Source organism: Molothrus ater, chromosome 19 (genome assembly GCF_012460135.2).
Source record: "Molothrus ater isolate BHLD 08-10-18 breed brown headed cowbird chromosome 19, BPBGC_Mater_1.1, whole genome shotgun sequence".
Classification (NCBI taxonomy): domain Eukaryota; kingdom Metazoa; phylum Chordata; class Aves; order Passeriformes; family Icteridae; genus Molothrus; species Molothrus ater.
This window is the reverse complement of record NC_050496.2, coordinates 8044376-8068688: the sequence shown is the minus strand read 5'-3', so window position 1 is coordinate 8068688 and position 24313 is coordinate 8044376. Positions and strand designations below refer to the sequence as shown.

At 38.3% G+C, this 24313-nt stretch overlaps 1 protein-coding gene across 1 annotated transcript in view; it reads right to left on the bottom strand.

Moving 5' to 3' along the window:
• ANKFN1 (ankyrin repeat and fibronectin type III domain containing 1) overlaps window positions 1-23409 on the bottom strand; it is a 111394-nt gene extending 87985 nt beyond the window's left edge. The window contains exon 1 of the mRNA XM_036394723.2: window positions 23315-23409. The gene's annotated coding sequence lies outside the window, so the exon portion shown is untranslated. The remainder of the gene's footprint in view (window positions 1-23314) is intronic.
• Window positions 23410-24313: the final 904 nt, after the last annotated feature.

Sequence of the window (24313 nt, the reverse complement as noted above, 5' to 3'; positions counted from 1 at the left end):
GGACCCAATTGTAACTTTTCATTTTCTACATTCAGAAATGTTATAAAACAAAAAAAAGTATTCAAAAAAGTTTCTTTTAATTCCTCCTTTAAATTACTATTAATAAATTTTCTTTATACCCTTTTAAAATTTTAAACCTACTTTACATTTCTCCTAATCCTATGTCACAACAAAAAATGAATACATTAATAATTAACCAACACCAAAACCTATCACACTCTCTATACATTAAACCAAAAAATCTTATAATTAAAAAAAATCTTTAATTAACAAACCAAAACCACTGAAAGGTCTCACATCTGAGCTTTTTCTTTTTCTTTTTCTTTTTCTTTTTCTTTTTCTTTTTCTTTTTCTTTTTCTTTTTCTTTTTCTTTTTCTTTTTCCTTTTTCCTTTTTCTCTTTTTTTTCTTCTTCTTTTTCTTTTTCTTTTTTTTCACTCACTTCATTATTGAAGCTGTAATTTTCCTCAAAAGAACTTGCATTTGAGGCTTTCTACAACTGCTACAAAAAGAAATCATCCCCTCTTTGAGTTAATTCTGTATTTGTCACTGACTCAATTTTTGCTTTGTAAATAATTATTAATATATATTTTCTGGGCATAAGTTATGGCAACAATAATTTCAATACAAGCCAAAATATATTTGCTACTCAAAGTGAGACAATAACTTGTGCTCTGTTCTCTGATCTATTATAGCTTCTTTTCTGGGCAATTGAGTAACTTTCTGTATTAGAAATTTGATCCCAACTTCTGAATTGAAATTTCTTTTTCTGAAAACGTTGCAAAATAAAAACCAGTTGGACCTTGTTAGTTGTGATAGTGAAATTTCAGAAAGGTCAAAGTTTGAATTTTGAAAGAGGAGAAACTTTTTTTGGAAATGCGCATAACTCCAAATGTTACAATTTTTAATACTTGTTTTACAAACATCATTGAATTCACACATAAATACAGCTGGGGAAAAATAAATACTTTGGGAACAAATACTTGGGGCTCTGCCCAGGTTTTATTGCAACAGATTATTTTCTTTTGTAATTTATCATTTGCTGTGCATTATCTTGCTCAATGACTGGAAAAAACCAACGTTCTTCTTTAGGATAAAAAGTCAAAGGAAAACTTGAAAAGGCTCTCTCCTCCCTGACCTCCTGCACATTTTTATTGATATCAAATTGCTCATATTTTTTTGCCTTGCCATTTTCATTTTTATACCTGCTGGATCAGATCTTCAAATGATGTAAACTGGCATTGGCCTAATGGTTTCCATGAAAGTATCAGAGCAGAGGATCTGGCATTAATTATTGGGGATTGTCTGTTATCCAGTGAGATAATGTAAAAGCAGTTCCTCACCGAGCTTGAAAGAGAGTGATCTGTGAGTTAAATACAGAGATATGGCTTAAGTGAGGTGATTTTAGGGAAAATTAACTTCTGAGATTTTACACAGATCTTCAAATGATTATTAGTTTATGTCATAATCTGTGCCAAGAGAATAACCAAGTTGAAGCTTCTTCAAATTATGAGACATTTGATTGTCTCAAAAATACAAAATTCATTTAGATATCTCAATGAAAGGATGCCATCTGGAGTTTTGTTGTTTTACACAGAATGAATTGGCTAACCTTGGTTTGGCTGCTAAATGTGGTGGAGCAAAAACCTAAGATTAGATATATTTTTTGGTTTTCAAACATTGGCGTTTTTTTGGCAGACATAACCACACACATTACAAGGTTCCCAAATATTCCTCTCATTTCAAGTGCTTAATTTTAGTGAGTCTTCTCTCCATCTTCTTCTAAGATGAATAAATCGAAAGGGCTTTTTATACAAGTTCCTAGAAAAACATCAGGATTTTATTTTCATGAGGATATCTCCTGGTGAGGGATATCCAGAAAGGACAGATCCCAAGACCAAGATTTCCCACAGGTAAATGAGAGATTTTGTTGCAGGCAAACACTGCAGATGTCACATTTTCTGTGCTTCCAAAGGCTATTTCCCAGTAAACCAAAGCATTATAGACTATTTATTTATAACCCTGCTGTAGAACAAACAGAACCACCACACAACTATGTGTCTGGGTCAACAAACTTTAAGGCTCTACAATAAATTTTTAAGGATGAACACAAGACCTGAGATGCCTCTTAATTTTCTTTGATCATCAGGGCACTGAACTATACATGTCCACGAATATAATTTGTTTTTTTACTGCCAATACTCCCACTGGAAGTGTCTTTTCCACCAGCAGATGGTCACATCCTGATTTACCTTATGTAATCCTATGTATTTGGGGGTAGCTTATATTACGCTAATTTTTTCCCAGTATGTTTGTTTAGACATGTATATCTAACTTAGGTGTCTTCACTTTGATTACTTATACAGAGAGTGACTCTGGGCTTTGAAGCAATTAGTTGATTTTAACAGCAGTAAAATGTCTTTATGCCATTCAAGTTTTTCCTCTGTAAAAGTAGGATAAAACCTCCTTCCTTTCCTCTCCTCTCTATGTTCATTTTCAGACTGTAACTTCTTCTGAGCAAGAATTCTGCTGATCAATGCTGGTTTAGTGCCTACTACAATGGGTATCTTCTCACAGTGGGGTACCACTAGGCTACCAAAAAAAAAAAGTAAATATTACTGATGGTAAAAATACAGCTCATCGACTAAAGGTGCGGGAAAAGAATTTTGTCCTGTAGGACATCAAAGTTCTTAAAAATTCATATGTCAAGTATTTCCATCTGAACTAAATTAGTTTTGTAGAACTAAGATTTCATGGCAAATAAAAATAGTATATCATCTTAATAAAAGCATCATGTGCAAAGGGAAAATAAAAGCAAGAAAGATATAATTTTATAGTACTTGCACAGTTCTTCTTACTCTGCACTGAAATTCAAAACTACCAAAGAAGCAGCCATCAACAGCCACATAATCAATCTCCTGCAAAGCTGGTGCTGGTCTCCAACTTATTTGATACAAAGGACAGTGGAAACAATAGGAAAGTTTGCAGGAGTGTAGTAAATAACTCTAATGCTTTGAATTGCAAAGGGTAAGCAGCCTACCAAAAGTATTTATCAAAGTCATATTGGGGGAAAGAAACATCACCAAACAGAACAGTGCAAGCCAGATGCTTGGAGATTACATGGGGTCAAAAATGCAACCCTAATTTTCATAACATCCTCATAAAAATTCACAGGAAACTGCTTTCTGAACCTGTTTTGGAAGAGATTTTTTTGAAAGTTAAAGGGGAGTTGCAGATTGAGATTCTACTGAATGAAGTCAGAATTACAGAGGAAGAGAAAAATAACCTGTTCATTAAATAAAAATAAGAACATAAAAATAAATACAGAACAATGGCTAGAAGTAGCTGACAGTTATGTCTAGACTTGTGAGATCAGATTTACATCTTTCAATTTGCACTAGTGTTGAAGGTTCAGATCAGTCAGATCTTTAACCCTTTCAATGAGGGAACCAACCCACTTGACTTTTGTGAACTCACCAGACTTACCTGTAAATATAAATATAAAGTTAAAAAAAATAGGCTTTACTAATATTTTCAGCTCCTTTCAACCCTAGTGCCTCTCCCTTTTATACACAGACACTGTGGTTGTGCCTCATCCTTCAGTTCTTTAAACCCAGGTGTAAAGAGTAAGAGCAAGGCACACACTTTAAAACACTTCACTGTTTTTATATATAAACCCAACTTAAAGGCCAGTGAATATAATGGAGGATGACCTAGACTGGCAGAAGACACATCATCATCTTCATGAAATAATTGAGATGGAATCTCTCCCACATGGAAAGACCAAGATACCAGAATTCTCAAAAAAAAAAAAAAAGTTCAAATTATTCAATAGCTCTACAAATAATGAATGATTTTTTAGAACTTAAAGGAAACAGATTTTTCAAGTTCTCATAATGCCCTTTCGCTGCTATTCAAAAAGCCATCTGACATTTTCTCTGACTGCTCACAGTTCCTGTGCCAGCAGCACTAGGACAATGCTCAGAGCAATGACAGGCATTTAATTTTCAGGCTTTGATGTTGCAAAACAATGCAGGAAGGAGAAATTAAAACTTAACAAATTGATTGACAATTTTCTTTTAGACTCTTCCCTTTCATTTCTACAATACCAATTTACCTCCTGCTGATTTGCAAAAGAAACACAGGGTAATTAATTTGCCTTAGTGGACAGTGAAGGAATACAGAATGCAAATATGAGAGCCATGACCTTGGTGTATTTTGGCTGGCACTTAGGCTGTATTTATTATCTGACAATAATTTGCATGCAAGTGTAATTTCTAAAGCAAATTAATTTTCTTAAGAGCAGACAAAGAAGATTGTAAAAAGTAAAAACGAAGCAGATCTGAACATACTGGCCACATTCTTTTAGTGAACAGAGAATTTAGTGAGGTTATGAGCTGTTTATAGGACATGCAGTGTAAATAAACCATGCATAGGAGTGGCTACACAATGCAATTTATTTCCATCAACAATTAAATCATCTACCGTACTTAAAAAGGTCAACTTTTTTTTCTATGGAGATTCAGGAAATAATTTTCTTCTGTATTTCAGAAGAAAAAGAATCCTTAAATAATAGTGCAAGTGAAGCACAAGTTGCAGCTCACTCTGAGGTACTCCGAGTGTTTGCAGAACAGGGCTGTTTGGTGTTGCTCAGCCCATCCATCCTGAGCACTGCCCTGTGCAAGCCTGAGCCTGCATTAACCTTGGGCACACCCTCAGCCCCAGGCACAGCTGCTGCTCGGGTGTCCAGCCCTGACCCCATCTCCTGCTCTGAGGAGCAGTGCTGCATCAACACACGTGCTTGTAGTTACCTGAGCACATGCACATAAAACTGGAGAGTCAGGAGCACTTTCTGTGACAGCAGAGTTGGTTTGAGGTGTTCCTTCCCTCCCTCATCTCTCATTCATCCATACTATAACAACTCAATGCTCTGTTTCTACAGATTGCATGCGCTTCAGCTAAATGTGAGACAGAGCCTTTGGGGCTCCTACAGGAAATCCAGATTGCAATACTTACAGATTGCTGTGCAACACCTGTGCTGTCAGCTCAACAACACCTGGGAAACATCATGTCAGAACTCCTGGGTGGGGATCTTGCTGTGCACATGGGGAATGGAGCAAATCTGGGGGTGCAGGGAAAAAAGAGAGCTTGTGGAGTGGGTTGGGTCCTTCCTGAAGGATGTGACTTACTGAGTGTACCTGGAACTGAAAGCACATGTGGTAGGGCAGGTCTGCCCAAAACGTCTGGAAAGTGCCAGCTCAACTGCAGGCAGACATCAGCTGTAGAGAGTGCACCCAAATGTTTCTTGCAAGATCTGTCTCACTGAAACTGCCAAGGGATGCAGCTGCTGATGCTCCAGTTGGCCTCTCATGGTACCTGGATAAATGTTTGAATGTGTCAAAACATTGGAAGGTCAAAGTTTGAAGCTAGAGCTTTCAAAATATTGGAGGCTTTTAATCTAGAAATTAAAATCTGGAGGTGTAGTATCCCATATTTCTTCACATTAAATGCCAGCATGAATAATTGTTTCCAAATAGAAATTCTTGAGTTACTGTAATGATGATAATATTAAAGCATGTTGTGGCCCAAGTACAACAGCTGAACTTTCCCAAACTGGAATTGTGAGCTGATGTCCTTGTGTACAGCATGAACAATGTTTCTTGTAGCTGTGGGATAGTTAATTTCTCTCCCCTGTATGCTTTGCTACTCACAAAGTGCAGCATAAATGAAGAAATCTCACTGCTCCTCCTCACACTACAGCTTGATGCAATATTGAATGTTTGAATGTTTGATTCAGAATTATAGAATTAACTTTCCTTTTTTCTTTTTTTTGTACAAAATAACTTACTGTAAGATTAAAAGGTTGTACCAGGGAAGAGTCCACATAGTTTATGACTTAAGCTTAAAAGCTGGTACAAGTTAATTATTCATCTTGAAGCTAAAACTGCTTGAAAAAAGGTTTCCTTTGACAGTCATCCCTTTATCTAAACACTTGGCTGCAGAAACCTAAGAAATTTACAGTCCTTCCCACACACTACACTTTTGTCTGGAAGCAACTAGAAATGCAACTTTGTTCCTATCATATGCACAGAGAAATAAAGACATGATAAACTCACTAGTTGTGCCAAATTCATTTTGCCTGATGTGCTATTTTGGAGTTAAAATACAATTGGAATGATGGTCTTTGCACACAAAATTAGAAACTTGATATTACACTTACTAATATGGTAAACCTGCCCATTCAACTAACTGAAAATTTTGGTGGTGCTCCTTGTCACATGCAGGGTACAGGGGGTCCAATTTCAGTGGTTGAGCTTAGGAAACAAGTGAGCAGAGAGGTGGAGCAGCAGTGTGGAATACTGGATAACACACTGGGCTTTGGAGCCAGGAGACTCCATTTCTATTCTTGTTACATGACTGTGACCAAGCTGCTTCCTGTTTCTCTGACCCCTTCCACCCCCATCCATCATCTGCCTGCACAGCAAGCCTGCCTTCTTACAGGCAAAACCTAATGAGATAGGGTCTGTAGGTGATCCTGTTTCACCAATAATAACTGTACAATGCCTCTTGTCTGTGTTTAGTAAGACATGTTGCCTCCATGATATTCTATGGTTGATTCAAGAAATGGCAACACATTACTGTCAGACTCACAGAAAGCATTATTACAATCCTAACTGCCAGTGGCAAAATAGTCTTACATGAACCATTAATGATGTGTCATGGTTTGAGGCTGGCGCAATGCCAGTGCCCCCATGAAAATACATTCTCCCTGGTGTCTGCTGTGAGATGTGACCAGGAATAAGCAAAGCAGGCCCCCACTTAGAAATAAAGAAAAGAAAACTTTATTAACTAAACTACAACTCTAAGTAAAAAGAAACACACATGGAAAATGAAAACTTTCCAAAAACATTTCCTCCTCCCCCCACCAAATTTACAATACATCTATCCCCCCAAATCACCAACTCTCAGTCCATCACCACCCTTTAGGTAATCAATTCTCAGTTCATCAAGAGGAGAAGAGTCCTTCTTGTGCCATGGGCTTCCCCAGGAAACACAGTTGAAACCTCTTGTGTTTCCATGTCACTTGTGGCACCGCCCAGAGAACATTTGCCATCATGACCTCTTCCTTCCATGTCCAGTGCTCTCACCACTGCCCATGGACCACAGCTGCTTCTAGGGTCGTCCTTTTAAGGATGCTTTGTCCCCTTCCAAAAAGAGCACAGTCTCACCTTTGGGACACCTCTCCCCCCCAAATTTCAGCCCCTGGGGCCGAGGGGTACCAACACTGAACCCTCTTGGCTCTGAGCTACTGCCTCCCCCTGGATGCAGTCTCTGTGTCACAGGAAACATGGTTCTGTTCATGGCTATAACAAGAAGAGTCCAGCTAAGGCCAGTCCATCATCTCTTCCCACCTAAGGTTCTTCTCTACTCTCCCGACATCTTTCACTTGCCCAGACCTTCACACTTGCACATTTCCTTCTTCTATTCCATCTCTATCTCTCTTCTAGGAAAGGTTAATGTTCTGTAAAGTTTTCATTGTCCAAAAAAAGGGTTAAAAACTCGGGCTCTGCCCACCTGAATCTCCCACAGCGGCCGGACACCTTCTCGCTGCACCCCCTCCCTTCTCCACCGGGCTTTGCTGCCAGCACATGATATCAAATTTCAAGGTGGCACAGGCTCTCTCTCTGTCTCCTGGGGGACGGGGGGGGGGCTGCCCGATGCCTCTCGGTGCTCTTCCACCCTTCCACCCTCGGGGCCAGGCCTACCTCACCCGGCCGCATGGCTTCCCCTCCCCTGCCCAGCCAGCATCTGGGCCAGGGGAGCTCTGACCTGCTTCCCTCACCAGAACCCAAGAGAGCTTCTTCCCCCAGGAGTGCTCTGCTTTTTAACCCCTGTGTTCTCAGAGGCGTATCCATGTCCCCAGTGGCCAAACCAGGTGCCAATATTCAAATCTGAACACCTATTGGCCTGACCACTTCATATCCCAGAAAACTTACTTCCTCTCAAACCACGACATGATGCTAAAGACTTGTTGTTTCCTTTATAGTCTGTAAAATCTACCACATATCAGATGCCAATCCATTTTTGAGCACCAATTAATGTATTTTATCTTATTGAAGTGCGTGAAAAAGTTGGTCTTTGGTCACTACCATATCTGCTTACTATAGTTTATGCATATTTTAAACCCACAATTTCATCTATTGTTCCTCTATTTCACAGAGAGGTTGATTTTTATGGAAAAGGCCATCTGGAATTACTGGTACTTGATAATTTCATTGTCTCAAACATTTGTAACTTTTATCAACAATGCAAAGAGGGAACAGAAGTCATGTTCAAAGCTAATAAAGACTGCTCTAAGGATTGTAACACAACTTCCTAAGAATGTGAACAGTAAGAGAAATAGCAAGAATAACTGGAGCTCTGTCACCCTTATCTGAAGACCAGAATGACAGTGTTTATTACACACATACTTAGCTATCAGCTGCCACACAGTCTCTTGAGCCACGTGTCAGCTCTGATCGGAACTCCCTGGTTACAGTTCATGCCATCAGCAGAGTCAAATTCAATGTGCTAAACCCTAAAATGTGTCCATTTGTTCAGCATTCTGGCCCTAACCCTGGAAACCATTAAGCACATGATTTTCTTTAACACCTCAAAAGTCTCAGTATTCCACTGAAAATGAGACCACTTAAATACTTGAAAATTAAGTGGAAGCTCAGGTAGGCTGCTGGAACGGGATCAACACTCTTGTAGATCCAACCACTAATACACATCCTTGTTTTTGGTTCCATTTCAATCACCAAGGCTTGTGAAGTGCTTGGGACAAGAACTTACAGGAACTGCAGAAACAGTTTATTATCTGGTAATAAACATGAGAACAAAAGGGTACAAACCTAAACCTAAACTAATGAAAAATCTATTCTGAGTAATATGATGAGTAGTTTCTATACTTTAGGCGCCCTAAAATACACAAAGGTACTGCAGTAAATAGTCATCAAACATCTATCTTTAAGATTGAATACCTCTACCAAAATTACTGCTAAGCAACAGTGAAAGGAAGTCACTTTTTTAAACAGAAAATATCTGTGCACTGCCATGTCAGGGACTAGGGGTTGTGGGCAGAGCTCTGTGTGCAGATTTCACTCCAAGTTTCACATCCTCACAGCACCAAAATCACTGTGTATGTGTGAGTCAGTCTGTTCATGTGCAGCATCTTTTCTCCAGAGCTTTAGAAGTTCAGAAATCCTGAAAAAAAATAGTTCAAACTCTCTTTATTCTGCTCCAATAGGTTCCCAAGTAAAAATAATCCAGACTCATTAAGTATGATTTGTCATAATTTGTGTGTTGCCCATAGGGTCTTATGGTTTTTGCTTAATAAATATATCCTATCTCTCAGTAATGTCATACCTGAAATTAAAAATAAAAATGACAAAATATAGTTTGCATTAAAATTTACCACTTATAACTCCATTCAAACAAATTTCATGACTGGAAAACTCAAAACAAATTCTCTTTTTAAAACATAGTCTCTTTAGAATGTAAGACTATTTTACGTGTTTGGATTTAAGAAGTAGAAAATAAAGCTCAGCAGAGCCATTTAATGGGAACAATCTTAAGGCTTGTCTACACAGGAAGTTAAGCTAAATTAGCTGAAAGGTGTGAATTTAAAGTGCATTAAGGTAAAGTGAACTACAGTCACTTTATTCTGAATGAGAACATTCACACCAAGCTTTAATGCACTTTAACTAATATATTTTAAAATCATATCTTTAGTTAATTTGTCTTAACTTCCTGTGCAAACAACTCTTCTCTAGCACTTACTGAGAGCCACAATATAGATTGATGTGGTTATATTTATAAATGTGCCTATTAACCTTAAGACTCTGAGTCAAAAAAAATTGGGATGTTAAATAAAAATAAGAAATATATCCTTGCATGAACTTCCTAGTGCTTTGAGAGCGCAAAAAGTCCTAATGTTCCTAGTGTAAACATGTCATTAATTTAGCCCTAATTTATATAAAAGTATATTAGCTATTCAGAGCCAGATTTAAAAAATACCACAAACACTTGCATATTGTGACTATAGTAGGAATTTATGTCTGAAACAAATGAAATGTAAATAAATAGAGAAAAAAGTCATGTTTCATTTAAATACAGTACATGTATTGAGATTCGCCAAGACACGATAAATATACAGGACTTTTACTAGAATTAACTTGTAAAAAAGGCTCTGAAATGCTTTATTTTCTGAGGGGTGTCTGAAAGTCTTCGTTATAAAGGATACCTCAAATTATCTAGAGAATGCAAACAAGATTTTGCCTCAGATAACCTGTGAAATCAGTACTGTGTTTTTCCTAGCACTGCTCAAGTTCAAAGGACCTTTTCAGAAGCAGTTCTTGTAGAAAGAGAACAGGGATGTACTGAACACCCAACGTTTGCTTACAGGGTGACTCAGTGCTCTGACAGACCAGGGGACAATGGTCTGGCACAGCCACCACTGTGGGGATTGTTGGGCTCTACAGACCAACACACTGAGCTCAGCTACCAGGAGTAAAAACAGGGAAAAAATATGCCCTTTGCCAGAGCAGGAAGGCTGACCTTGTGTCCCCCAGTACACAGCCAGCCCTGGGTGCAGCCCCACACAACCTCAGGGTTGCACAGGGGGCTCTGACTTCCGCTGGATCAACTCTTAAGTTCTTCCTCTCTCTTTGAAAGTTGGTGAATAGCACAGTTCAAAAGTAATATACAATAGTGAAATAGTGAAGAGATCTTTCTTTTTTGTTTTTTTAAATGATGACAGAGAGAATGGGATAGTGGACCATGAAAAAGAAAAACATCCTCTTTTAAAAGAAGACTGCTAAAATAACAGAACCAGGGGGTTTTAAAGCATAAACTTTTTATGAAAGAAATCTGCTGTTCAGCATAAAACACCTTTTCTAGTTTATCAATTCACAAGTTCTACATGATTCAAGCAGATGTTCTGACTGACAAGGCTAAAACACAATAGGGATGATAATAATATATCCATCAGGTGATAAATAAATATTTCCATCAGCCTTCATAAATATTTTGAGGTATTCTGTATTCCCAGAAAAGTTCTTTTAGTTAATAGAATCCATCAGTTAAAAACTTCCTTAACTGCAGTGATAATTTTCTCTGACAATTTTGCACAGTAACACAAACTCAGAGCACTGCATTAGCACAGGTGGCAAAGGTGCAGCCACCCACAGCTCTACATGATGGAAGGGACTGTCCTTGCTCAGGTGTCCTGGTACTCTGAACATTTGGCAGCTTTTCCAGAGTGCAGACTGTTGTTTTGGCAGCACATGGCCTTGAATCTCAGCTGGAGTCACAAACCTCTTTTAGTCCCTCATGTTTTCTGATTTCCCCTCCTGGGCAGCCCATGGCCTATTTCTGAGCACTCAGGCTAATGCAGCCTTTGGACAGGCTTCCCATAGCTCAATATTCTGTATTTTGTGTTGCCATAGCTTTTAAATCATGCTTCATTTTTGTGATGAAAGCCAGCCACAAACCTAAACTCCCCTGTATAAACTAGAAAGGCTCACCATTAGGTTAAGAGTCCCAGGCAGAGGCAAAAAGCGTGTGTGTGGCAAAACGGACCTGCTTGTTCCATAGAGCCTGTTTGTGTAGTATCTTACTCCTGTCACACCTCACTGGGTACTTTCCCTTCACTGCCAACAGGTTCTCTTTGGAGCCCTTAATTCTGGTATATGTCATGGAATAAATCCAGGAGAAGCAGCGGTTGCTGTGTTTGCCAACACTACAGCAAATGCAGGATTCCTTCAGGATCCTCCTGGTGTTTTCCCTGAGCAGTGGCACCCACAAGCTAAGCAAACCACATAGCTCAAGGCTGTCAAGTGAAAATGTTTGGTTGTTTTCTGTTCATGCAGAAACATTAAGAGTCCTAAACTTTTGGGGTCCCATATTCTTTCTTCCAAGTTTCCCCAAATTAAACTGTTAATATAGGGACATACCTTAATCTATAAAAAGATGTGCATCAATCTTCATAATCCCAGATATCACATCAGAGAAATACAAAAAAACCCTATTCAAACAGCAAAAACACTAAGAGCAAATGCACCTGAGACAGGCAGATGTGTCTAATTTGCACCATCAAGCACTTTACAAGCTAAAACTTTAACTTCAGTGATTATGCCTGAGGCATTTAAATGGTTTTAAATTATAAGTCTAGCAGAAGTATATAAGCCAGTATATAATATTCTAAGTAGTATATAATTTTCTAATAATAAGCCATTAATTCTGGCAGTTTCAGACTGTCTGAATCTAGGTGTATAAACTGTAGCTGCATCAATCAGTGCTGTGTGTCTGGCTATTTCAGGCATTCCTTGTTAGTATGAAGAAAGAACAGTTTGTCCCCTAAGCACAACAGCAGCTGAGATTCCTGTTGATTGATACCTAAATGTGCCGTAGTGAAAATATATTCGGATAGAGCTGGAGAGGGAGGCACAGCAAAGACGTAATGGGGGCGGAGGAAGGAGGGATGAAATTGGCCACAACAGGAAATTCCTGCTAGTGAGTCTTCCAACTAGCTGACAAGATGGATTTCATTCCTGCAGGTAACAGTGCCTTTATATTTAATCTTCTAAAACATCTGTAACCATGTAAATTCTTCACTGCTCTGTATGCAAGCTCAATTACTGAAAAGATGTTCTTGCTGTTCAGGACATTTCTCCACTGTACATTCATCTTGTTTCATATAAAGAATCCACTGATGTCAACAAAATTGATGTGTAGAGAAAGCCTAAATATAAAGGGAATTTACTCTGCCAGTTGAAGAAACCTTTACGGGGAAGATGGTAATTTCTGAAAACCTGAAGTGGTTTATTTAGAAACTTGTACTGTTTATTTCCAGAGACCCAATGATTTTGCAGCTGAAAACTGGAAGAAGTTCACAGAAGTCACCATACTCAAGTTGAAGAACCTTACTTTAAAAGCTTTACAATTCTAAACAGGAAAGGAGTATTTTCTGCTATAAGTGTCAGTCTCAGTGTTCTTACACTGTGACAAGTGAACCTCAACCCATTTTCCAGTTTGGTGAAAATTTCAAGGTTTGGGTTCTCAGTTAGTTTTTGGCTTTTTAGTTTTTAGTTTCTTTCTGATCTTTGACAGCCTGAAAACAACCTAGAAGTTTCAGAGCAACAGATTTCTATCACTTGCAAACTGTGAAAATCTATGCTTTAAAACATTGACAAAATTTGGCTCAGATCCTGATTTCATGGAACAAGTAGGCAAGCATCCCTAGAGCAGTCAGTAAGACAAGACTGGAATCTCCTATTGCATTAGTCTCTTTTCTAGCATTCTTTCAACCAGTATGGGAAAATATTTTTTTCTCCCAAGCAGTAAAATACTAAATTATGCACTTATGTAAAAATAGATGCAGTCTTGTTAATGACATAAAAGTTTAAAGTGCAATAAATACTTACCTGAGAGGCAGAAAAATCCTGTCATCAAAATGCTGATGTAATCAATCCTATAATCAAAATGCTGATGACAGCTCTGTTGGAAGATGTAATGAGGAAGGGAAAGTGAGCCCACCTGTGAACAGTTTCCCTCCTCCAGTTAAAGCCATGTCCCTATGGAATTCCTTTGGAAAACAATTTAGGAGAAGATCAGACTGCAGCAGTTAAAATGAAGACATGCTCAGGTGCCTGGCTTATGTGAGCCATTTCTAATCTTTTTGAACCAAGGCAGAAATGATGGTCCTACTCCTACACCAACAGCAGTTTGTGAGGCTGCAGTTCACTAAAACAGAATTAAATGCAAAAATCTCCACCTATCTCATAAAGGGGGCTGCATTTCATTTTCATAGTTAGCAAATAATTTAGTTTTGGCACTTTTTCCTAACACATCTGACCAAGTATAAGCCCTCCCCACAAACCATTCACTATGATAAACAAGGCAAAAATCATATTTCACTTTTGAACCTCCTGTGCAGATTAGTCAGAAGCAAAGAGGGGAGGTCTGTCTGCCACCAGTGATTGTCTTACAGAACATGAAAACAAACCCACAAGGTTGCTGACAGGCTATTTTTACATTTCTACCCATACAAGTTTGGTCATGGTCTCTCTAAGGATGCATAGCTGTCCTCGTTTGAACTTGTAGGAGATCTCAATATCCACTTTTATGGATCGTGTTCCCTTTCTGTTCAGCCAGATGGAAACTGGGGGTTTTTTCCAGCTTTGTAGTCTCGACTGCAAGCTGAGGTTAGCTTGGCTTTTGTCTGTTCCTTTATTTCCCTTTCATTTTCTGTTGCATTTTTCTATCCAGGAAATCACTGCAAATTACTCTGGGACACAAATTTACAACATGCTAATTCCTTAGCAGAAATTCTCTGTCTTATTCTACTCATCATGCCCCAAAGCTTTAGGAAGTGGAATAAACTTTTTGGTACTTACTGAGTGTTCTAAGTGTGACTACACAGAGTTGCTGCATTCTCTAGCACACAAACTCTGACACCTCAGCTTCCTTTGCAGAATTTTTCTACTAGCTATTAGCCATTACCTATCCTAGGTGACATTTCAAAAATATCTTCAGACAGGTATAATATGTGTCTGCTGGTGCCTGGTTTTGCATGTTAATAATCCAGTTCTTCCTGTACAAATCTCTGAGTCTAACCTTTAAATCAAGAAATGAAGGGACTCCCAAGAAAAACAGATTTCTAAAAGCCACTGTTTTAAAATACTCCTTGTACAGGAGAACAAGCTCCTATTTTATGAAATGCTGACTGATCTCTCAACACTCAGAGCTGTCTCACACACAGGGAACGTTGCCCCACGTTGGGGGAAGCCATTATCAGTGGCCATAGTAAGAACCGTGAGTGTGAACTTCTGGAAGCTCTCCATTCCTGTTTAAGATTCAACCAAAGAACAGGAAACCATTAATGGTGAATTTCACCTGTAGAATCATGTACAAACTATTCATGTTTCATTAGGGGAAGGCAATAATTGATCTGATTTACTCTACTCTTCTAACCCTCAGTTGATTTTTTTTTTAATTGTCTACAAGAATTTCCCTGATCTTGCCAGAGAGACAAGGACAGTAAATCTTTGGACAAAATCAAGATGTGTCTCTCTTCAATTTCTCACACTTACCAAACATGATGCACATTCTGTGTTGTAGCATTGAACTATTGAAAATTGACAACACAAATTCAGTAAAACTCATAGGATCATAGAATGGCTTGGGCTTGGAGAGACCTTAAAGCTCCTCTCATTCCATCCCCCTGCCATGGGTAGGAACACCTTTTTATAGACCAGTTTGCTCAGACCTCCATCCAAATTGGTGCTTTATAAATGACAAACTGTTACTAATGTCATTTTTTTTTTCAACTCCACAAAACAGAGAACTATGGACAGAAACCAATAGTTCAAGAAAGGAGAAAAGTTCTGGATTTGAGCAAAATTACTCTTATGCTTGCAATACAAAAATCTGAAGGCAATGATAAAAACTGTGTTGAATGCAAAGACTGAATTAAAGTCTGTGGAGATCCCTAGCATAATAGATTTCGGATGGGGGAAGGAATATATACTAGAGAGTAGTTTGGGTTATTTTTCAAAATAAAACAATTTGGTAACACATGGACACATGGCTTGCATTTTTGTTCTGTTTGTTACTATATTGGTATTGCATTTCAGTTTGGGGAAAATAAAGGTAACTCCAGTTGAAAAGACTATTGTTGGCAAGCTCAAGGACACAAACCAGTTATTCTGTCCTTAGTACAGCAGCCAGCATGGCACATTTCTACTGCAATCGCAAGTTGGTCAGCTCTAAAGCATCTAATTAAAGAAATTATTCTAGGCTTTAATGGTTTCTTTTTATTGCTACAGTATCAAGAGAGCCTGCTGAAACTGGGTCTATACCCTCTACAAACAGTTAGCAAGAGAGAATACTTTCAAGCATTCAGTATAAATAAGACACAGAGGACTCAGCCAGGTGAAGAGATATCTGTGGGTTTAGTTATCTGTGCTGGAGACATGATTAGCAGCTGATCCTGCTTAATTCCATTCCCGTGTCTCACCACTTGGGTGTCTTGGGTTTTACATGTAATTTTGAACTTTAAGAACAACAGCAACAAATGTAAAATGAATATGAGCTACTAATTCATCTCTGTTAATGGGCGCCAAAAATTTCAGGATTCTGATCCTAAAGACCATGGAGTTTTTAGCATGACAGAAAAAATTATTATCAGTTTCATAAATGTCATATGTAATTAAGTACACTAATTCTCTAAAACATCCCTTGAAAGTTCAAAGCTCATTGAAATCAGCTAAAACCTTCCATAAAGTTCAGAGGCTTTTGCATTATGTTCCCTTTCTGTCCTAACAAAACCCCTTTATAAAATTAATTCGAAATTCCAAGATAAATCTAAATACTCTCTTTAAGAAATGTAGGGGTTTAGCTAACTTGCAATAAACAATTCAGCCACTTTTTGGGAAGTCTGTCAGTGTTGAAACCTGGGCCTGTAAGGAAACTTTGTGAGTAGGATAAAAGTGACAATAAAACTGGTTGGGCACTTTGAAAGAATGCTGGTACATTACATATTTTATTGCTCACATGCACAAACCCATCAGTGTCCTGAAGGCAGTTTTCTTTCTAGCTCATTGATTTAAAGCAAGAAAGCAAATCAACACACTTATATGTATAAAGAGCTGAATTTGGTAAGACCCATGAGAAGGTGTTTGCAAGAGTAAGGTCTGAGACAGTTTACAGAGAGTTTGTTCAGTTTAGCTTACAATAAAGCACACTTTATGTCAACAGCTGCAATACGAAGTCTAAAGCATCACCTTTTTCAATATCAATATTAAGCTCAGCAAAACTTTTCAAAGGAAAAAAAGTCCCCTGCAACAATGACCACAGTTATTCTCAACATGCAGTTTGTCTAGCACTAAAGCTGTGCATTACTATCAGCAGCAGGGCAGTTAGTTTTTAAATAAAAACTTCACTATTAATCAACCTAATGAAAAACATGTCAGAAACTGAAGAGAGGTTCATAACAACACAGCAAAGACAGAGAACTAATTAATATCTATAATTAACGTTCAGCTGCAAGTTATGAAGTTTGTATAAAATCACAAACATTTATCTCTTAGTTGGCCACCTCACCTGGAAAGGCACGCTGTACACTGACTGGACAGCCAGGGAGGCTGGGGGTAGCAGGCTAAAATATTTTACATTTCCCATTACCATCCTTCTATAGCATCTCTCCTGTCTCTACCCCAATGCTTTCTTTGTCTCTTGAATGATGAATCTAAACCTGATCCTAACTGGCACTGTAATCAGGCTGTGAGGACTAACTATGCTCAGTGTAAATAACACCACTTTCACAGCTTAAATGTGGCATCTTGTGGGTTTAAAGAAAGAGCCCTATGAACATGACAGCAAATATCAAGTGGGGAAAGCTTTTACCATTCTGTTCCATTCCCTTAAATAGAAAATAGCAAGGAGTTAGAGTTGTTTGGTAGGGACAATAATGAGATGGGATGGGAGCTGTCCAGAGCAATAGTCATCCCTAAACTGCAGACAAGCAGTGACAAAATAAAAGAAATTTCTTTCAACTGCTTGCACCATTCTTTCCCTTCATCCTGTTTTTCACTTCCACTGCTCAGAATCTGGTATGCTCTCTGAAACTTCATCTTCCCTTCAACTTATGGAATTTAAAAATGTCTGTAGCATGTCATGATGTAAAATAACATGCCTCTCTGTAAGACATCAAGTCTTGCAATTCTCAGCTTTTTATCACGTGAATGAAATCGAGTTATTGTTCATGTACTGCTTCAAGAAACCATTCTTTAGCTAATATGACCTGTAGTAGTTCAATTAAATTTAGTAGTGCTGAAACTTGTTACAGCTGAGGCTCAATCCTTACCCCTGTGAGCACTCAGACAGCCACTTGCTGTCCTAAATGCTCAAAATAGATACAGATAATGACACAAAGTGTAATTTATATAAGAACATACCATTATTATGGCATTCACTTTCAATCCCAAATTGGCCACCATGGTCAAGTTTAGGCAGCATCAGTCTAAGCCAATTCAAATTTATGCCAGAAAACTGAAGAACATTTTAAATAAACTACATAGAGACATTCAACTGCCCAGTGATGCCACAGGGTTTTCTTTATACACAGTACAGCAGTGAAAAGCAATCAGGAGGCATTAGACAATGGAGGCCACTTCTAAAATTATCAACATTAACTAGCTAGATGTGGCATATTTCATACTATGTCAGCCCATTCAGTTTCCAAAAGCCCCTAAAAATCATCATCTGCTTGAAATTCCAACTCAAAGTAAAGTGGTATGTTGATTATTTTTAAATAATAATAATTTTCTGGCTATGTATGAAATAAAAATTGAATGATTATTTTCACTTTTGAGCCAAAAAGTATTGTCAATTGTCACACTGGACAGAATCCAATAAAAATGGCAAGTTCTTTTTCATATTCTTTTGAAATGATCATAGATCAAATTTTCCATATACAAAATGCCTAGTAAGATATATATATATATATATATATATATATTTAAGAGATATAAATGGCTAAATGGGAATTCTAACTCAGCACTGACTTCTGAACCAATTTGATGAACTTCATTTTAACAATTTTTGAAATATGGTCATAATTTTCAATATTCTTACATAAACTGCCCCAACCACTCTAATCATGCATTCAGTGAAATATTTCAAACTTCTCCTTCACTTTTTAAATGTGCACTGGTTGCATATTTCAGCTTCCACAACATGTTACTTTAGTCATTAAAATGCTGGACCTGAAATTTCTATCTGTTTCAAGGGACAATCTGACGGATCTAAAACTTAGTTTAGCTACAAAAAACATTGTGTTTCAGTCTGAGTATCTACTCTCCTTTTCTAAAAGAATTTGTTCCTCCCCTGGTGATGCATGATAGCTGTTGTATAATCTTGTACTGCCCAAAAGAGAGGCTATAGAATCCAGCCTATACAAGCAGAGATTTATGAAGTGGCAAATATTTGCTTGAGACAATTGCTGACCTCAAAGGAACATCTTCAGGAGCCCAGACCTGCTGAGCGTTGCCATATGAGTCACACAAAGATTAGCTTGGAACAAAAGCTGCAGCAACTTTGCATTTAGAAGAAACTTGGAGTCAGGTACATCTTCTCAGCTTGACTCCATGTGAAATTTAAATCCGTAAATCATTAATTTCAATATTGTCAGGACACAAAAGGAAAAGGAGACATTAGCCTTAAAAGACTTAGAAAGGAGTGCTTTAGGATCCCTCTGCAGATTTCCATCTTCCCTAGCTCAGCCTCTGCTGTAAGGCAGGACACAAACACTGACCTTGGAGCTGTTCTGTGTGCATTCTTGACATGCTTCTGGGGAAAGCAAGTTTAGACAACAGCTTCAAGCTCATCTTGAACTCTTCTAAAATGCACTCCAAATTCTCAAGGTTTATTAGCACAGAACAAACCCAATCTGAATCACACATGAGATGATCCTTAACACAGGCTTGAATATGACACAAGAGGAGGCCATAAAATCAGTGATAGGCTTTCTTCAGGTAAAAAAACAAACAAACAAAAATCCAAAAAAACAAAAAGGGAAAACTGACATGACATAGGAAGAGAAGAAAACAGCTCCTCAAATCCCATGGCTAAAGAATTAAATGAAACCGGACATAAGGAAATAATACTGGTTCTCCAAAGAGCTGTCCATTAAAACTCTCTTGATAACATCCAAGAGGAGATATCAAACATTAATCTAAATCTTCTCATATGCATAATGTTTATGAATCTGAAAAGACTTTAAGATGAGTTTTATTTATCCAAACTCCTTGCTTGAACACTTTCAGATGTCCCACCTACTCTTGCACTTTAGAAAATGTATGTGTGCTTCTCATTGCCATCATATTTTCAGCACATCACATTGTTAGTTTTACATCTTAATTGCTGGGGAATATGTATGTTTCAGTGAAATAAATCTTTGGGCTCTAAAATTTTCTACTTGTTTATTCAGTACAGTTTACACAATGTCCAATAATCAATTTAACATAATGGGATTATAGCAAATTTTGTCATTAATGAGTTAACGATGGCAACACTAGGAATGAAGATGTGAAAACACTGGACTTAGTACACCTTAGAAACAAGAGTGTTCTTATGGGTCTTTGAAGAGTTTGCCCTCTCATCAGCCTGGAACAAGCTAAGCTCATTGCTGCAGTGTTTTTCCAGCTGCTGTTACCTCTGTCAGTAAGAGCACACTGCTCTACCTAATGCTACAGCAAGAACTGTGCATGGCTCAGCAATACAACATTACTAAATGGGGGATGGGGAAAGGGGCAGTGAAAGATTTGGGGTGACTGGTCCTTTTTGAAACCTTCCATCTGTTTAAGCAAGTAGCTGGGCTGTTAGTCCCATAGGCTAATTGGCATTTGATCCACATGCATCTCTCTAGCCACAATACAAAGTCTGCAAATTAGACAATACCCAGAGTTAGGACTTACATGACCCAAGTATTCAGTGTAGCTACAGCCATAGACTGTACATGGTCACTGGTCCTGGCTTCTTAAATCCTTTAAGGCTGAGAAAGCCAGATCAGTTCCAGGATTGGAAACACCTGTGTAGAAACCATCCACAGTTCCTAGGTTTTCTGGCTCTTCCCATGAAAGATACTGAAAAGCTTTTACAGAAGAGGATGCCTCATGCCCACCTTGATGCAGTAGTGATGTATTTTAGTGAAGGATCAGACAAGTGATAACAGGTTGCAATGGGCAGCACCACCCCAGACCATCACACCAGTCCTTTTTCCAGGACTACAACCTAAAAAGCCATAAGCCATACACAACCTAATATATTATCTGCTTTGTATCCAGAGGTATCTTGGAGGAGTTAATCTGCTGATCTTTTAATGAGTAAGTCAGATTGAACAAAGAATTATGTTATAAACCTTGGCTTTTACTTGGTGTTGAAAAATCATATAGTATATAAAAATGGTGAGATTTTGATATTTGATCTGTGGGAGATTATTCTTCTTGCTAAAACCATGAACCTTTGCCAACTCCTTGGCTGCCAGCCACATAAATCAGTTTCTCATACCTCTTCCTATACACGTCTTTAAGACTAACATCCACTTTTTCTCCTGTTTCAGCTTAGTCCTATATGAAAAGCATCAGCTGAAATAGGTGTTGTTATCAATCTGTTCTGCTTTATCTTTGCTTCATTTTCTAAGACATATAACACTTCTGTAGATCATTAGACTTTTTATTATTTACTTAGTTTCTGGATAAAGTGATCCCTTGGTGTTACTTCCTTGTCTTCAGATTTCTGGGTAGGCTTCATTTATCCAGTGCACTGCAAATGCTGGGATTAAAGCTACAGTATAACAATTGCTAATAACAGGACAAACTTAGTAAATGTAAAGTTACTAAAAGTGCTCTCAGTGGCTTACTCGTACAAAATCTCTAACCACAGGCCTGGCAAAAGGACTGACATTTTTGTTCATCTGAATAAAAATTGAAAATAAATTCTAAACAAAAACACTGAACAAGGAAAAACTGCAGAACCAGATATCAAATAGGGATGGGGAAAGTAATTCAGAAGATCAATATGCAATGACTTAAAATCTTTGCTAAAAGGACCCTCACACCCTAAACCCAGGATTTTCTTCACATATTGCAAAATGTACAAGCCAAATTGTTATTAGGAACTCAAACTGTTCACACTAAATATACAGTATTTTAATCCTGTACCTTAGTTACCTAGCTATTCAAGCAGTAATAAAAAATCAATATTATCAATATAATCAATATAAAATAAAAATCAAGTAGGGTATAAAAGGATAGAAATATAACCCTAGACAGAAAAAGGAAACAATTAATTTCAGTGACTCATTATTGCCTTCCTCTTTATTCAGACACATAACCTGATATTATTCATAAAGGTGCAAACAGGGAAATTTTTCTTCATTTAAATTGGAGCTGAGAGACAAATCATCAGTACCCAGGCACATGGGAGTGTTGTGACTGTTGTCACCTGTGATCCCCAGGAAGAGCTCAGAGGTGCTGGCTGCTGTACCAGCACAGAGCAGGGGATTTGTAGGTTTGTGCTGGACAAGGAATAGGAAGAGCAATGACAGTTCCTTGTTGACAGGACTGTGGGGAGCTGGTGCGTGACACTTCTGCAGCTGCTCTGCGCATACAGGGACAGCGACTGCTTTTGCCTGCAGTAATCAAATCACATCTGAAATACAAGAACTAAGTTGCCTGTAGTGGGAACGCATTCACTGCGACACTGAGACTCTGTGAGTGTGGAATCAAAGGGAGCCTGCATCCAGATGATCAGCATGCTGCACAATTTGTCGAAATATGAACTTGGATGCTTGAATTTTAATTCAAAGGTGATGAAAAATTGTGACCAGAGGAACTTTCTACATCCAATTAGGAAAAACAGAGACAAATTCATCCCTTATGCAAGTCCCCCACAAAATAAACTGGCTTAACATTGGAATCATTCAGATGTCTCTTTTTAGGTAAAATGAATACAAACTTAGGGGTTTATGCATTAGGCTTTTCCAACTGAGATTGGCTAGAGTGCTGGTAATGCATAACACTTTAGGGACAGCAGATAACTTCAATACTACAAAGCTTAAATTTCATTATTTTATAGTATGCTGGATTTCACTGAATCACAGCTACTACTTTATCCATGCTGTAGCTATTTTGAGGGAAATAAACGTCTCTGTTTCTGTTACTTATACACCAGCATACACAAATTCTTTTACCTAGGCACATATATGTAAAAGCACTACATGCACACATCTCTTCTCCTGTACCGGGAAGAAAAGCAACTAGATCTATCTACAGGAAAGTTAATTTAGCTAAATTCACTATAAAAGATCAATACTTTATCTCAGGTTATGCACACCTCATCATCAACTTCAAAATCAAATACAATTTTGACAACCAATATAATCCAGTACTTTACACTCCTTTTGAGATCTTCATGGCAAATAATCTCTTTTTAATGGATGAGGAAGGAAAACAGAGAGGTGAGATGAGATGTTCAGGACTGTAAAGGAAGTCAGTAGCATGCTAAGGATGGAACCCAGTTGTACTAATGTTTCCAACCCCTGAATGTTAAATGCAGACATGCAATCCCACCAGAAAAACAGGCAAGCATCACACTAGTGCTCCTGCTTCAAGCATACGTGCCCACTGGGAAGTGCTGGACACTTCTGGTTGCCAGCCAGTAAACTTTCCCCCTCCTCAGCATGAACTCTGATTGTCTGCCAGTTCACTTACCCATGATTATCATTTTTTCTGTCTGATGAGTGTAGAACAATTGCCCCTCGAGCACGGGTTAGCCAGAGCCGGAAGAGCTGCTTGCCTCCAGCCCAGCTGTCGGAGTCTCCATGCAAGATGCTGTGCAAAATGTTGAGTTAAAAGAAAACACGAGTAGGGGGAAAAGAGAGCTCTCTGAGAACCTCCACATGGTTCCTGTTGCTAAGGGAACCACTCCCTTTGTCTGCATAGGTTAGGAATGGCTGCTTCATTTGGAGTCTGTCTCTTAAGTACCTAAAACAGCACAACAATTTCAGAGAGAAAATAAAAAGTCCAGAATGTCTTGCAACCTTAGAAAAATGGAACCACCTAGGAATTCTTACATTAAAAGCATCTATTAATAGTTGATCTGGGTGACTCCAAGGAGACTGTAGAACTCCTCTGTGCCATCTGATGGGACAATACACTGCTGCACACAGTTTAATTTAGTTATTGTAATCAGCTTTGTGGATGAGGATAGCTGATTACAGAGAGATTGATCAAGAAATCAGGTCCAGTTTACTACAATAAATGGGGAGAGATCAGGAGTAACAAATATAAGCATTTAACAGGTATTCATGATGGGCTATAGAAGAGAGGTGCCTTTACTTATATGGGCTCCTATAAAAATCCAAACCCAAATCCTTAACTCTGATTTCTGTAGCTGCTCTGCCCCGCTGCCTCTCTGTCCCCAGACCCAGCACTGGCCATATTTCTGAACCCCCAAATATTTGAGAATCAGCCTTCTGTACAGGCCCATTGGGCTCAGTCCAGTTCAGCACATGGAGTTAGGAGCCCCTGCTTCTTATCTTACCCTCTGTGCTATTAAGGCATACAGTAGGATGTGTACTTCAGTACAAATGTGATTTCACTGTGAGTCTGAGGCCCTAAAACATGAAGAGCTGATAGAAATTGTCAGGAAGGTTGGTACATGGGAACAGAAATCCCCCAAGTCTAAACATTTTGTTTGCAAAATATCAG